Raw genomic sequence first — 16,927 nt, forward strand, 5'->3', positions numbered from 1 at the left:
CGGAGGCAGTTGCCCTCTGACGTAGTCCCCTTGCTTGCCTCCTTCCCAGCCCCACTCCCTTCCTGGCCTTGCTGGAGAGCAAGCTCTTATTCATTCACTAGCAACGGAATCCTCAACTGCTTCTGGGGAGTTAACCTAAGCCTGGAGATCATTCTAGAACAACATGTTTGGTATGGGTGTATACTCAACAGGCACATATTAAATGAGTGGATGAAGGAATGATTGGCTGCTAGAGCAGTCTCTCTCCCTCATGTCAAACAGCTATCGGCCTTCGAGTGTTGGAGGTTCTCCTTTTTTTATACTCATGGTCTCTTCCCCCTCCTCCTTCGCCACTGCCTTTGACCAGGCTTGCCTTACTCCCCAGCGCAACTAGCCAGAGCCTTCTTGTGGTTTTCTAGACTCCTCTAGTTCACCCTCTTCGTTGCTTTCATGAATTCTACATGAATTCTGAAGTTCAAATTATCTGTCACTCCTCTTCAATTCATCCAAAATCCCTTAAGTAATTTCTCCTAACTTTTTTTTTGGATAAGTAAATACATTTTTATTTGACTATTAAAGTGCTATTCTGGGGGCAAAGTTTTTCTCAGTTCCATAACAGCAGCTTCATTGGAAACAAACAAACAAACAAAAGCAATGCATGAAAATAGGCCTGGGGAATGAAAAAAAAATGAGCCTAGAAAACTAGTTTGGAACATTACAAACGACCTGTAGCTATCAGCCCTGGTACTGGTGGAAAACACGGAGGCCTGCGGGTAAATGTGCTAGGGAAAGATGCGGACAAAGGTGGCAAAGAGGACTCACTTACAAAGAGCAATTGGCATTAGTATAATGACAATTACTCTGTTATAAAGGAACACTGAGAGTAATTAAAACTGAGAAGAAAGTGCAACAAACCCAAGTACGTGCATTTGCTATTGTAGCAGACCTATAATTTTTTAAAGGAAAAGCAATGCACTGTGCATTGGACAGGGCTCTTAACTCAGGATATCTTACAGTAGGGTACTCTTTGGCAAAAGGGCAACACCAATTAAGGGATTCGGCAGAGAATGGCCTCTGATATTCACATCGTATGGACAGACACCTTCGGTCCGACATGACCAATTCTCACCCTGATGTTGCTTGCATCCTTTCCTACTGCGGAAATTCCAGTCGCATACACTGTACACAGGTGTTTGCCCTTATTAAATGGCATCACTCCTCCTAAGGGATGAGAGTCTCCTGGTAAGGCTTAGCAGCCAGTGCGTACTACATCTGTATTACAAGGAGCAGTCCCTGATTTTCTTGATATGCATAGCTTTTGGGAATTGATGTTAGACATGGCTTTTGTAAATAATGCAGGTGTTTTTGTCACGTGTCACTGCTGGCTCTGGAGTCTCCAGGTGAGGTGGTGGCAGTCCTCGGTCTGATACCTCAACAGGGGTCAGCTCTTCAGACGTTAGTTCTGTGGATGTTATATCCGTAGAAGGTTCTGCAGTGTCTGGGGCACGTTCAGCTAATGGTTCTGTCTCCTCTTCATCTTTCACTTCAAATTCTGCTCGTCCACGTGATCCTTTTTGGACTGTGGGTGAATGGGCACCTTAATGGCCATCTGCTGAGGCTGTTCGTGCAGGGACGAGGCATCTGAGTTGGCGGTGGGAGAGTCACTTCGCTTCAGAGAGTTGGGGATCGTGTAGACCTCACCCCTGTCTGCAGCCTCCCGGCCTTCGGGAGTATGCCTCACAAAGTTCTGCCCCTGCTCCTCCAGCCTCACCACTTCCATGATCTCCATGATCGTCCTGCAGTTCACAATGAGAGGAGGTAGAGGCGCACTCCTGGCAGGCTTTTCAATATAGCGGGCAAACTCCATGGTTTTGAACTGGGTGACTTTGGCAAACTCTATAGAGTTTTGGCTGAGGTGATGATGGGGATCCACTTGGCGATCTCAAATGCCTTCTGCAGCTGCTCTGCGCCTTCTGTCCTAAAGAACTGGTTGATGGCTTTCTCAGTCTTCTTCAGGTGGCTGCTCATCATGCACAGGCGGGTGATGTTGAGGACCATGATAATGGTGAAGGCCACAAGGCAGACAACCATGTAGTGGACGCCCATGTCTCCAGAGGTAAAGATGGCTCTCAGGGTCACTGTGTTGTTCACACTGCCATAGATGTTGGAAACCACACACGTGTATTTACCTCCATCTGAGAAAGATGCCTTGGTGATGCTCAGGAGCCCACTGTCATGCACTGGCCATTTCCCTCCTCCTCTTTCCTTCTTTTCTTCTTTCAGCAGCTTGCCCATGCACTTATACCACTTGAACTGCGGGTCAGGGATGCCACAAACACTACAGTGAATCAAGGCACTGTTCTCTTCCTTGACTATGATGTGGTCAGTTCTGGCTGTGATTGTGGGCACGGAGCCCAAGACCATGTCAGTGCCATTTAAAGTGCTGTTCGTCACACTCCAGCAGTGGCTAGAGTGGATACTAGGATTAAAAAGGGCACAGAATGTAGACAGCACACTTTCAGATGGCTCTTCAACCAACCCCTCTTCTTAGTTTGCTCTGTAAGGCATTAGAGAAATGGTTTGCCAATGGAATATTCTACCAGACAACACACTGTCCAGAGCAGGCCATGGGACAAACCTGTCTTGGATCCACAGAGCTGGTACTTGATTAAGAATCTAGCACCACCGTGCCACTCAGAGGATCGCCATGCACCCCTCGCCATGGCCAGTGGGATAGCTGCTGCTGCTCCCCAACTCTGCACCCGATGCCTGACAAAGCCTGCTGCCAGCAACCCATCTCTGCTGGTGTCTCGCAGTGGTGCGGGCTGCAAGGCAGAGGTCCAGAGTCTCCCCTAACTTTTAAGGTCAAGGTCAAATTCCTAGGAGATTTGGCTCCTGTTTGCTTTTACCTTACCTCTCCACAGTTCCCTATTCCAGGCATGCTCTTTGCTCCAGGCATAATGAACTGTTTGCAGTTTTACAATCTTAGTTCTATACGTTTAGGTCTTGATCCATTTTGAGTCAATTTTTGTATATTGTGTAAGGTAAGGGTCCACCTACATTCCTTTGCATATGGATATCCAGTTTTCTTGACACCATCTGTTACAATGGTGTCCTTTCCTCATTGAGTGGTCTTGGCACCCTTATCAAAAATCCATTGATCATATAGATGAGGGTTTTTTTCTGGACTCTTGATTCTATTCAGTTGGTCTATATGTTTATTCTTATGCCAGGACCACATTGTTTTGATTACTATAGTGTTTTATTAAGTCCTCCACGTTTGTTCATTCTCAAGATTGTTTTGCCTATTTGGGTCCCTTGAGATTCTATGTGAATTTTAAGATCTTTTTTTATATCTGTAAAAAAATTCTTTTTTAATATAACATTTATAATTATAAAATTTATTGGTGCTAATTTAGCTGCATCCTTGTTGCATCTTTATTTACATTTGTCACAAAATATTTAAAATTTATCTTTTGATTTCTTCTTTGCTTGATTATTTAGGAGCGTGATGTTTAATTCTCATGCATTTGCAGGTTTCCAAAATGTCCTGTCCTTTATTTCTAATTTTGTTCCATTGTAGTTGAAGAACATCCTTTCTTCCTATCCTTGTAAATTTACTGATTTTTGTTTTGTTGCCTAGCATGCAGTCTTTCCTTGAGAATGCTCTATGTGCATTTAAATGTGTGTTCTGTTCTTGTTGGGTGGAGTATTCAATAGATAGCTCTTAGATCCTGATTAGCTTATAACTTTGATCAAGTCTTCTATTTGCATTGATCTTCTGACTAGTTGTTCTTTCCATTATTTAAAATGAAATGTTTCCCTTTTCTTCTCTTCATTTGTCAGTTTTTGCTTCATGTATTTTGGTACTGTTTTGTTAGGTGCATATATGATTTACTTGTTGGAAATTCCTGATGGATTGGTCTATTTATTTATTTATTTATTTATGAGGCAGAGCTACAGACAGAGAGAGGGAGAGACAAAGTGAAAGGTCTCCCACCTGCTGGTTCACTCCCCAAATGGCCACAATGGCCGGAGCTGCACTGATCTGAAGCCAGGAGCCAGGAGCTTCCTCCAGGTCTCCCACGTGGGTGCAGGGGCCCAAGGACTTGGGCCATCTTCTATTGCTTTCCCAGGCCACAGGCAGAGAGCTGGATTGGAAGAGGAGCAGCTGGAACATGAACCTGTGCCACAGCGCTGGCCCCTGGATTGACCTTTTTATCATTATAAAACACTCATGTTTCACTCTAGTAACATCTTATATGTTAAAATCTTTTTTTTTTATTAGTAGAGCCACTCCAGCTTTCTTGTTGTTGCTGTTTACATGATGTATGTTTTTTTCTATCCTTTTACTTTCAATCTATTTGTATATTTGAATATAAATTATCTTCTGTAGAGGGTATAAAATAAAATTTTGTTTTTTAGCCCATACTGAGAATCTCTTTTATCTGATTGTCTAATCCATTCATATTTAATGTTAATATTGATGTAGTTGGATTTACATCTGTCATTTAACTTGTTGTCTTCTGTCTCATATCTGCATCTTTCTTGTTCTTCTGTTTTCTTTAGAATTAAATGAATATATTCTAATGTAGCATCATAATAATCTTCACAATAGATATTTTTAGTTATTAATCAAAAATATCTTAAGATTTATACTAACTTAATTCTAGTGATATATAGAAATGTTAATCCATTATGGCTCTATTCCTTTCCCCATTTTTGTCCCATTACCATTATACACATTACAAACTTAACCCTACACTGTTATCACTATCACTTTATATAATTTTTTGTGTTCTGTGGACCAAGAGAAAGGAGACGAAGTATATATTCATAACTTTCAGTGTAGAAATCTTATTTGTTATTTCTGCTTCTCTTTGTTCCTGTGTATTTCAGTTAAAATTTAGAATCATTTCCTTAGCTCATCACAGCTTTGTTTCCATTCACTTCCTTTGTGCTGCTATTGGCAGCTATATTACATTTTTGTATGTTATGGGTCAAATGATACATTATTTACATATTGTTTTATGATATTGATTTCTAAAGCAGTTAAGCAATGATGGGAGGATCAAGATGCATTTATACTGTCATATTTTACATTATCACTTTTTCTGCTATTCTCTGTATCATGGTATTAAAGTTACTGTTTATGATTTTTTTGGCCTGAGTAACTTAATGATTCTTAGAAGGTTGGTGTACTAACAAAAAAACCCTGCTTTTGTTTACTGGGAGTGTTTTCATCTTGCCTTCAGTGTTGAAATTTAGCTTTGCTCTGTGGAGTTTTAGTCAACAGGTTGTTTTTCTTTTTGCACTTTGTGTACATTATCCCACACACAACCTTATGGCTTCCACTCTTTCTGATAAGTTAGCTGTTAATCTTATTACTGTGGTTCTCATGTAAGACATTAGTTGTTTTTCTCTTGTTTTCAAAATTTTCTCCTTATCTATGGCTTTTAGCATTTTACTGATGTATCAGTTTATTCTATCTGGAATTTCTTTAGCTTCTTAGATGTGTAGTTCAATAAGCTTGGGAAATTTTCAGCCTTTATTTCTTTAAATATTTTTTCTCCTCCTTTTTCACCTTTGTTTTTGGTAACTCTCACTACACATAGGTTGGTGCACTTATTACTGTCTCACATTTCTCCAAAGCTCTTTTCAATTTTTCCTCATTCTTTTTTGTCTGTTTCTGCTTATATAATGTCTGTTGATCTGTCTTGAAGGTCAGTTTTGGTTCTTTATATCATTTTTCTTTACTGATATTTTCTGTTTGATGCAAAATTTTTTTCTGTATCTTCCTTTCATTTTATAAATATTATTTCCTTTAATTCTTTTGAACACATTTATAATGGTACGCTGAGTCTTTGTTAATTTTCACATTAAGTTACCCTCCCAGGCAGCTTCTGTTGCTTGCGCATCCTCTACCCCTCACCAGTGTATGGGTGACACATTCCTGCTTCTTTGTCTCATGTTTTGGAAACTGGACATTTTGGGTAACACAGTATAACAACATGGAAACATGGATACCAGTTCTCCCCTCCTTTGCCTCCAAAGCTTGTTATTGTTATTCGCTTGCTTGCTTCTTTGTTCAATGACCAGTTGAATGTTTTTAGTGACGTCTACTTGCCCCACTCTCTTCAGTGTGAATCTCTGAAGCTGCTCCTCAAAAGGCTCAGTCTTTAGTATGACCATAAAGCGGGAAGTGGGATTTAATTTGTTTTCCAGGCTCTTTCTTACACAAAGATAACAATTCTAGGTGCTGACATACATAAGGGAAATACATAAGGCAAATTTTATTCCAATGGTGAGGAAGTGAACACACACATGCACATGAGCATTGGTTGCCCCACACAGAGAGAGACACCCATCATGCATGACAACTGGGCCCAAATGGAGAAAAGGGGAGGGGAAACAGCGAGGGCACCCCAGCACTTCCTCCAGTTGTGGTCTCCAATAGAAAAGAGAGAAAGAGAGAGAGGGAGAGAGGGAGAGAGGGAGAGAGGGAGAGAGGGAGAGAGGGAGGGGGGGAGAGAGAGAGAGAGAGAGAGGGAGAAAGAGAGAACCTCCCAGCACCTCCATGTGTGAGGCAGGAGGTGGGTGCCTTTATAGACAGAAAATCACCTGGGAGTTTAATGTACCTCTGTAAAATTCCAAGTAGAGCTCAATATCATGGTGTCTTCCCCACCTCAGGATGCCAAGGCATCCCAGGACAGGGGGAGTTTTGATTGACAAGTAGGAGGACAGAGTTACATGGGGCCCGGTGGCAGAGGGTGGTGGCTTGCAGGTACTTCCAGCTCAGCAGATCCCAAACTAGCTATTCCATGTCACCCACAGTCTCACGTGCTGTGCCCAGATGAAAGTGGTTTTGGCAGGGCTCTGTTCAACTGTCTTTTTCCCTGACTATACTCAACGGTGAGGCTTCTCTAATTGCCAGCTAAATGTTCTATTGTTTTCAATGCTGTCCTGGAACATAAATTGCTTCTCAGACTAAGCCAATCAAATTTAGATTCCTTTAATGGAGTAGTTAGTGAGGTCAGTATCTTAGATTTGTTCTGACCCTGGGAGAGCTCTATTCAACTGTTTCTGTGTTTCTCTCCAGCAAACTAGTTGGCCTATAATTTAGCCTGAATCTCCAATGAATCTACCAGCCCCTTCCCAATAGGCTTTCAGCACAACTTCTTCTGCTCTTATGAGTGCCACTAGGCTTGAATTTCTCCACTCTCTGTTCCAAGCAAAGTCAGTTCCTTTAAGACGGGAATTGGAACTGTCTTTTCTATGACCTGCCTCTCTCCTCAGGCACAACCTCTTAGGGCGATGAGAGTAGAGTCAATGACTTGTTTACTCCTGAGTGACACCTCTGCTTTAGGGCTGATTGCTTAGTGGATGCAGTTGGGGAAGAAGTCTCAGTTCCCTAGACCTGCCTGTCTTGGCTTTGGAACCTTTCCCCAGGAGCTATGGTCAGGACAGTGGTGTTTCTACTATCCTAAGTAGCACTGAGCCCAAGGTGAAGCCTTTAGTCCATTAGTGCATGTTGGGAAGGAGAAGGCAGCACATACCTCTTTGTTTCAGTCACCTGGAATTCAAGCTCAGCAGTAGTTAGCGGGAGACAGGATGTTCAATGCTGTTGTCCTGTCCCTGCTGGAACTGTAACTCTCTGACTGAGAACACAAGGAGAGGGAGTCCTGTGTTCTTGCCTGTGCCATTCCTGGAATGCAGTTTCCATCTCTCTTGATTGGAAGGTGGAAGAGAGAGCACAGTTTCGATTCATATACCACAGACTCTTATAGTTCTTACTGAGTTTTAGTGGATTTTCTTGAGTAAATATTTCTTCATTTACTGTGTGCTGGTAGGGCCAAGTCAGACATTAAATGGTTGCTCTAAAAATAATTTTCACCAATTTGACTGAGGAGTGGGTCCATGGAGTTCCTTAAATTGTCATGTCAGAAGTTGAACTCCTCCAGTGATTTCATTCCTGAACATAGGTAATTACATTCTCCATAAACAGTTGCTGGCTGTATCAATTTCCATAGTCCTCTACCTTAATGCTGTCCTCTAATCAGCACTTAGTGAAAAATGTTAACTCAAAGAATTCACACACTGATCAAGAACCACCTTTAATTTTTTTAAAAGAAGAAACAAAAGGTTAAATTGTATTTTAAAGCACATTTCATAACTCTGGATGATTTACATGTTTAGTTGTAAATTTGCTGTCTCATGCAAAGGTCAGGAAAACCTATGGTCACACATTGTCCTGTGTGAACAAAACTAGACTGACTTGGATTTTGCTCCGAGCATTTGCCAGGGGGTGAGTAGGAAGACTGCTTTTGTGGCTTGAGGACTGAGTCCTATTCACTTCAGAGTTTCTAACACAGCCATCAAGAGTTCAGTTTTCAAGGGCTTATTTGTGAGTAACTGCTTTACTTGCCTTAAAGAACAAGCTTATAGCACACATGTGTGCCTCCACACAAGCAGAGTTTCTGTCTATTAGCAGCAATAAAGATCTTCACTAATAAAGAACGGTTGTATTCAGGTCAGTTCCTCAATTTCTATATGAATTTACCCCCAGAAAAAACACTACAGAACTGAAATCTCAAACTAAATTTAGTAATTAACCCCCTGGCCCCTCCACTAAATCTTACTTGAATTCACGACCTTGGGTGGACAACAGACATTAATTTGTATTCTTCATTTTTCTAAAATCAAGACCAATCTGACTCTAGTCTGCATACTGCCTGAGAAGAAATATTACCTCTGCTACCAACAGGTGCTTGTCTCTTAGGCTGGATTAGAGACTGGTTCATAGATAGCATGATCACTGCTGCTTTGTTTTTTAAGTCTAAGTTACTTTCAGGGAAAGTAGCCACTGGGGATCATTTCTGGGGCTTTTTTGGGCCATGGGATATATCTCTGTGTAGTCTCTCAGCCTTCCCTACTGAGATTCTTGCCAAGTCAGGGGTCAGGGCTTCATTTCAGACTTGGTGGTTGGTTGTACACCAAATTTACAACTAAACATGTAAATCATCCAGAGTTAGAAATGTGCTTTAAAACACAATTTAACCTTTTGTTTCTTCTTTTAAAAAAATTAAAGGTAGTTCTTGATCAGTGTGTGAATTCTTTGAGTTAACATTTTTCTCTAAGTGCTGATTAGAGGACAGCATTAACTGTCATCTCTATAACTGAATACTTGACACAGTCTACTTATGAAGGAAGGAGGTTCATTTTGGCTTGTGGTTTTGGAGGTTCACAGTTAAAGATTGGATGGGTCCCATTGGTAAAGCCATGTAGTGAGGATGGAGGATGAAAATAATGGGTGTGTGGAGAAAGGGTCATACAGTGAGCCAGGAAGGAGAGGGAGACTAGCCCCGACTCAGGCTTTTGTAACCAACTCTCTCATGAGAACTACCTACCATAGGCACCCACTCCATGACCTTAGAACTTCCCACTAGGCTGACCTCCTGGACACCAGAATTGGATCTAGTTTTCACCTTCTTAGTACTATTAGCACAAAGCCGAAGCTTAAACTTTAAATATTTGGGTGAGTTTGGGAGCCATATCCTATTCAAATTATAGCAGAGATGCCTTCTCCTTTGATTTAACTACTTGCTCTCAGAAACTCCCAACACCAATACAAATGACCTACTTTTCCCCTCTCCTTTCTGTCGCTTTGTCTTTTTTTTTTTTTGACAGGCAGAGTGGACAGTGAGAGAGAGAGAGAGACAGAGAGAAAGGTCTTCCTTTTGCCATTGGTTCACCCTCCAATGGCCGCCGCGGCCAGCGCGCTGCGCTGATCCGATGGCAGGAGCCAGGTACTTATCCTGGTCTCCCATGGGGTGCAGGGCCCAAGGACTTGGGCCATCCTCCACTGCACTCCCTGGCCGCAGCAGAGAGCTGGCCTGGAAGAGGGGCAACCGGGACAGAATCCGGCGCCCCTACTGGGACTAGAACCCGGTGTGCTGGCGCCGCAAGGCGGAGGATTAGCCTAGTGAGCCGCGACGCCGGCCTCTTTGTCTTCTAAAATCTTTATATTCTTAAAAGGACACCAGTTATTTGATTTAGCGTCCACTCTAATTCTATATTACTTCATCTTAACTTGATTACTTATATTGAGACACTGTTTAAAAATTAGTTCACATGCACTGGTCATGGAAGTTAGGGCTTGAACACAGTTTTTGGGGACACAGTTGAACCCAAAATAAAGGTTAGCACTAAATTATTATCAATTTCTTGTAGATGAGTATGAGGGAAACAGGATTTCTCTGAGAAGGAGTCTTCGGACTCTCAGGACAAAATGGTGGTGGGGGCAGAGGCAGTTAATAGAAAATGAGGATGTACTCATTGCACACTAAATGTTGATGGTGGGTCTGCTTGGGCACGGTGATTCTCTGTCACTTGACCATAATAAGGAAGAAGGAGCTTAGAAGATATAAGAACTACAGGTAGACAAATAGGAATTAAGCGACTTTGGTGAAATTCCAGATGAGTCCAGAGAAAAAGAAATCTTGGTTGGTACAATGATCCATGATTTGAGTCAAATGTCTCTCTCTCTCTCTCTCTTTCTCTCTCTCTCTCTCTCTCTCTATTTTGAATAATTTTGAGAGGTAATTGAAATATCATATTCCTAAGTTTTAAAATTTCTCATAGTCTTTTCTTCTTCCTTGGTTCTTTTGTAATAGAGCTACTAAAATTTTAGCTTTTGGTTTCCTTTAATAGGATTTGCTTTATAATTCTAAAGAACCCCTGGGTTTTAATTCTTTCTCAATTGTGTCATCTTAATTATTTGAAGATTAGAAAAACTGTCAAAATAAAGAGTCAAAGAGAAAATTAAATTCAAGGCAAAATTAACAAAGAGTGTTTATTCACCAGCTTGCATTAAGGGAACTCTTGTGCAGATCCCTTTCATTTAAGCAAGAGTTCAAAGGTGTTAGAGAGAAAGTCAGTTTTGTATTATAAAGTGAGGAAATACTGAGACAATCTCTGATGGATGAGCATTTATTAAGGTGACATTAGGAGGGAAAGAGGCTTTCTAATGGTCTTTAAGTACACAGTTGACAGTCCCTGGTGACTGCAAGGGGGCAAGTGGACAAGAGGAAGGATTGTTTAGTGTTGAAGACGGAGGGATTCCTGTGGCTGGTCATGTCCCGGAAGGAATAGACCCACAGGATGTTTCTTTTCAGTCAAATTGTCATTGTGGTTCTTACTGGGGCAGTGGAAGCTACCATGGCAGACAATCTCCCCAAAGTAGTGAGAGCTGCAGATAATGCATGCCATTGTAATGGGATAGAAAGGATTCAAAAAGAAAGACTACTAAATGACAGTTGGAAACAAAGCTGAATTTATTTGCTTGCCCTGCAACACTCAAATACTAGCTCAGCAAGACTCTCTTAACAGAAATTAAGGTCTAGACACAGAAAAGCAAAAGGAGAAAGTACCTCAAATGAGGAAAGATGTTGAATTCAAGTCTCCAGTTGGTTTATAAAGCAGATTATAAACGCTTCAATACCAGGGTGGTCAGTTTTGGATGTTTCATCATCAAGTGCCAGAAAGCTGAGTTTCAAACAAGTCCATGATAATATGTGTTAAATTCTAGAGGATCTACCTTCATTCAGTGGAAAGCTCACATGCACAGGCCCAAGCGTTTTTCTTTTCTTTAAACAAGAAAGATTAACATATCAAAGTTAAAGAAAATTAGACCCAAGAAAGCATCTATAATGTTAAACTTAGCCTGTATACCATGGTTTTTTTTTTTTGAGTATTATTTTTGAATTTTTGTCAAATACATATCTAATAGTTATAAACATACTGAACATACTATTTTGTATTTCCCATTTGCTTTCTGATTTGACAATATCCTAAAACATTTTCCCATGTTATTACAGTCTTTATTATTAAGATCTAATGGCTATGTAATATTGTCTCAACTCAATTAAACATCATTTATTGATTCACATCTCCCATTGTCGAACGTTTAGTGTCCTCAATTACCTGTTTATGTAGCAGTGAACATCTTTGCTGATGCAAGAACTTTTCTTCTCTTGATTTATTTCTTTAAGATGAGTGTCCTGAAACTGAGCATTCTGTGTCAAAGAGAAGAACATCTGACTTTTAATATGAAGGGCCAGATTTCTTTCCAAATTCCAGTGACTATTTCTCTCATCCCCACCCCACCCTAGAGCAATGGATGTGTAGTGATTTTTTACTGCAACTTTGCCAGCACACATTGTTCTTGTCATTAAAAATTTTGCAATTTGATGTAAGCATAAAATGAGGTTACTTTAAATTGCATTTCTCATATATTTCCTAATGTTAACTGCCCTCTTATGTCCTTTGCTCTTTTGATATATTTGGTCTTGAACCCAAATAACATCCCTTCACCTACCTCAATGGAGACTTCTGTTCTTTACCATCTGTCTGCACAGGGTGTAGTCGTTATTTTTAATAACCTTCTTCTTTCAGTTCAGCACCCGCAATGTAGTTTTTAAATATTTATTTATTTTATTTGAAAAGCAGAGCAACAGAGAGAGATAGAGGCTGAAGCCAAGAGCTAGGAACTCCATCTTGATTTCCTACATGAATAGCAGGGGCCTGAGTCCTTGGGTCATCTTCCACTGCCTTCCCTGCTACATTTGCAGGGAGCTGGATCAGGAGCAGAGAACCTGGGTCTCAAACTGGCACTCCAAAATGCATCGCCAGTATTGCAAATGGCAGCTTAACTCTCTGCATCACAATGGCAGCCCCCCTACCTGTAGGATAAAAAATAAAGTTCTTCATTGTGTTTGTCCTTGATGAGAAGACAGAGTTCCACTATCAAATGAACCTTCCGAGAAAAATGCAAATGTCTTTCACTTTTGATTTTTTCAGCCAAATTAAATGGTAGGCTTTAACATATACGATCTGTTTAGTCAAGATGTTTGCCTGTTAGCAATGCCCTCTACAAAAGTGTTTTTCTTGAGTTTTCTTTGATTTGCCAACAATTGCAACCCATTGATCTCTTTGGATCATTACCCTTTGCGTCTCTCTACCCAGCACCCCTTCCCTACCTTGATGTGGGAACCATTGACCTATTTTCTGCATTGGAAGGGATAGATCAATGATTAACCACAAACACATTTCCCAAGTATTTTCATTTTCCCATAGATTCTTTGTTTTAGTGGTGATTGATTATACGAAAGAGGAGTGAATGTGAGTGGAGTCTTGAACATTCAGCCCTATTCTCTGATTTCATATAAATGCAATTATTCTGCCTCTCATAGTGCCAGCCCCAAAGTCAATACATAATTGCACTATCTAGCAAAATTTTCTGTAAAGAGTCAGACAGTAAATATTTTGAGTTCTGCCAGTTACATAAGATCTCTGTCACTTCTTTTTCCTCTCCTCCATCCTCCATTTTTCTTTTTAAACAGCCCTTTAAAAATGTAAAAAAATTGGGGCCTGTGTTGTGGTGCAGTGGGTTGGGCCACTGCTAATGATGCCAGCATCCTGGCATCCCGGTGTTTAGGTTCCAGTCCTAGCTGCTGGCTGCTCCTCTTCTGGTTCAGCTCCTTGCTAATGTGACTGGGAAGGTAGCAGATGATGGCGCAAGTACTTGAGCCCCTGCCACCCACATGGGAGACCCAAATAGGCCTGGCTTTGCCCTGGCTTGGCTCTGACTATTGTGGCCATTTGGTGAGTGAACCAGATGATGGAAGATCTCTCTCTCTCTCTCTCTTTCTTTCTCTCTGTTTCGCCCCCCCCCCAACATACACCAACATATACGCTCTGCCTTCCAAATAAATAAATCTTCTTTTAAAAAAAGAATGCAGGGGCCAGCGCCAAGGCTCAGTAGGCTAATCCTCCGCCTTGCGGCGCCGGCACACTGGGTTCTAGTCCCAGTCGGGGCGCCAGATTCTGTCCCGGTTGCTCCTCTTCCAGGCCAGCTCCCTGCTGTGGCCCGGGAGTGCAGTGGAGGATGGCCCAGGTGCTTGGGCCCTGCACCCACGTGGGAGACCAGGAGAAGCACCTGGCTCCTGGTTTCGGATCAGCGTGGTGCGCTGGCCGCAGCGCTCCGGCCACAGCGACCATTGAGGGGTGAACCAACGGAAAAGGAAGACCTTTCTCTCTTGCTTTCTCTCTCTCTCTCTGTCCACTCTGCCTGTCAAAATAAATAAATGAATAAATAAAATTTAAAAAATTAAAAAAAAGAATGCAGGGACAAATAGCCCTCCAACTTTGAAAGAATCTGAGGGCATTTCTCACTAGAGCTCTCTAGTAACAAATGCGCATAGTGATAATAATGTTCATGATGATTATTCAATGAAAAAACATTCCTTTGGTTAAGGAGGCAAGAATGCAGCACATTTTAGGCAGGGTAGTTTAGGACAAGCCATGTGATTGCTTAGAATGGCAAACCCTTAATCCCCCTGGAGAGGCCCTGGACCATCTCTAGGGTCTTTTTTTTCCTGGCGAGCAGGGTTTGAGTCCATACTCCCAGGCCCCCTGCTGTCCCTGCCCTTCCTGTCTCTTCTCACCTCTGCTCAGAGGGATCTTGCTCTCATCTGGATCCTGAAATGTTTCCTCCCCCCCCCCCCCCCCCCAAACCTTCGTTCTGCATCCCAGGTTGCCAAACAGATTTTAATTTTTTTTTCACAGTGCTCTGTCCTTTTAGCTGCTATGGGATTAGGCTTCTGTAAAGTACAGCAAGGGAACTTAGATTTCTTTCAGCTCTCAGCCCAATCCCTCTCCGTGCAAGAAACTGAAAGCGGACTCTGATCTTGAATGGGGAGAGGGGTGAGGAAATCCCAGCAAACAAAGAACACATGGGTTGTCTCCTGGACTCTTCCCAACACTTTTGAGGTAGGTACTGTCAGTGTCCTCGCCTTCCACAGTAGAAACACTGAAGCTCAGAGGAGCCCAGTTGCTCAAGGTCAAACAGTTCCTAAGCAAGGAGGTGGCGGAGTCAGGATTCAAACTCAGTGTGGTCTGTTGCTGTGCCTTCCGGCCCTTTTGTGCGTCTTCAGATGGAAGAGGGGAATTTCCTAACTTTGAAGGCATCAGCTCTGCATGAATTCTGCTCCATAGCAAGTAAGAGAAGCGTCTGCAATCATCAATCACAGGTCTCATATTTTCTAGCAGCAAGCATGCAACATGGAAATGACTTTCCTGAGGAACGGGACTTGCCTACCAGAGCCAATGTCAAAACATGCAGACTGTGTGACCATGTGACTCAAATGGTTGGGGCATTAAATAACATGGTAGATGTGCCAAGGATACATCCTGATTGTGCTAGTCCAGGGCAGTATTTAATTTTATTTTCTAAAGAAACTGATAAGCAGCCTGCATAATTCAAAATTAACTGCCATACTCTGAATTATGCAAACCAGCATCATGGGAGGAAAATATTAAACGAAGATGTACAAAACTCTTGTCAGGGATACTTTTACTTAATTTGAGTCTTCATGGTTGAGGTTTGCACAGTGTTTTTCTTTCCTTCCTGTGTCAGTGGTTTTCACCATGTGCAGGTTGGTCTGGATCCCAGATTCAAGAGCTGGAGCCTCACCAGGCTGAAAAGCTTAGGCTGGCATCATTCAGAGGCCAACGCTTCATTAGTGGCAATACCTCTCAACCATAGGGCAATAAAGAAGTGCTGTAATAGGAAACAAACACAGAAAGCAAGTCATCAGCTTGTGGCTCCTCTGTAGGAAAGTCGTGTTAGTCATACCAATAAGGAAAAATTCCCCGCTTTCTCCTTACCCATCACCTTTGTATAAATCCTGCTCACTTGAGTTTCCAAGGCTACTGCAGGCTCAGAAGCAACAAATAACTTGGGATGGCGAGTTCCTTACGGAATTGAAAGTGATGCCACACATAAGGACGGCATGAAATAGAAAGTCAGTGGCCACGCCGCTGGTCAGTGGATTCAGAGGCCACCCTTTTCTCAGTTGAGGGCTCAAAATGTTTCCCAGGATGAAGTAATCATCCAAACAAGCAGATGTGGAAACTAAATAAGCCTTTGCTTAGTTTCTATTTTTGCAGCTGGGGAAAAACATGTTAAATAAAGGTGAACTTGGTCTGGGAGCTTAATGTTAACTGAAGCATAGCCTTCAAGGATTGAAATTCATTATACTGTAGAAAAGGGTTCATTATCTCCACCACTTCTCCACTTAACAGATCAATTTAGCTTGTTCTCAAACCTGGAAAGAATGCATGGCACCTCACGCTGGATTGCTGCAACCCACCTCTTGAGGTTCCCATAGTTAATACAGGTCGGGTAGCCCTTATATGGAATGTTTGGAACCAGACATGTTTCAGATTTGGGATTTTTTTTTTCAGATTTTGGAATATTGACATGTACATAACAAGATACCTTGGGGATAGGGCCAAAGTGTATATGGGAAATTTATTTATATTTCATATACATCTTCTACACAGAGCCTGAAGGTAGGTTTTTTTTTTAAGATTTATTTGTTTGAAAGGCAGAGTAACAGTGGGGAGTCGGGGGAGATATCTTCTACCCACTGGTTCACTTCCCAAATGGCCACAACAGCCAAGTCTGGGTGAGGCCAAAGCCAGGAGACTGGGACTCCATCTGGATCTTCCATGGGGTGGAAGAGTCCAAGCACTTAAGCCATCTTCCACTGCCTTCCCACGTACATTAACAGGAGCTGGATTGGATGTGGAGCAGGTGGGACTTGAACCAGAGCCCATATGGGATACTGGCATTGCAGGCAAGAGCTTAACGCACTGTGCCATAATGCTGGCTTCTGAAGGTAGTTTTATACAATATTTTTAGTGCACCTGCATTTTCCCTGTGATTCATGATGTAAGGTCAGGTGTGGAACTTTCCACTTATGTCAAAAAGGAATTCAAAAATTTTTATATTTTTGAATATCTTGGATTTCAGATTTTCAGATTAGGGATGCTCAATGTGTATTATTTTGACTACTTATTCTGTCCAATTAGCAACTTGCGAATA

At 41.8% G+C, this 16,927-nt stretch overlaps 1 pseudogene; it reads right to left on the minus strand.

Annotated features, from left to right (window-relative positions):
* Nucleotides 1-1,310: 1,310 nt before the first annotated feature.
* LOC100344097 (microfibrillar-associated protein 3-like pseudogene) lies at nt 1,311-2,702 on the minus strand (annotated as a pseudogene).
* Nucleotides 2,703-16,927: the final 14,225 nt, after the last annotated feature.

This window comes from Oryctolagus cuniculus, chromosome X (assembly GCF_964237555.1).
Source record: "Oryctolagus cuniculus chromosome X, mOryCun1.1, whole genome shotgun sequence".
Taxonomy (NCBI): domain Eukaryota; kingdom Metazoa; phylum Chordata; class Mammalia; order Lagomorpha; family Leporidae; genus Oryctolagus; species Oryctolagus cuniculus.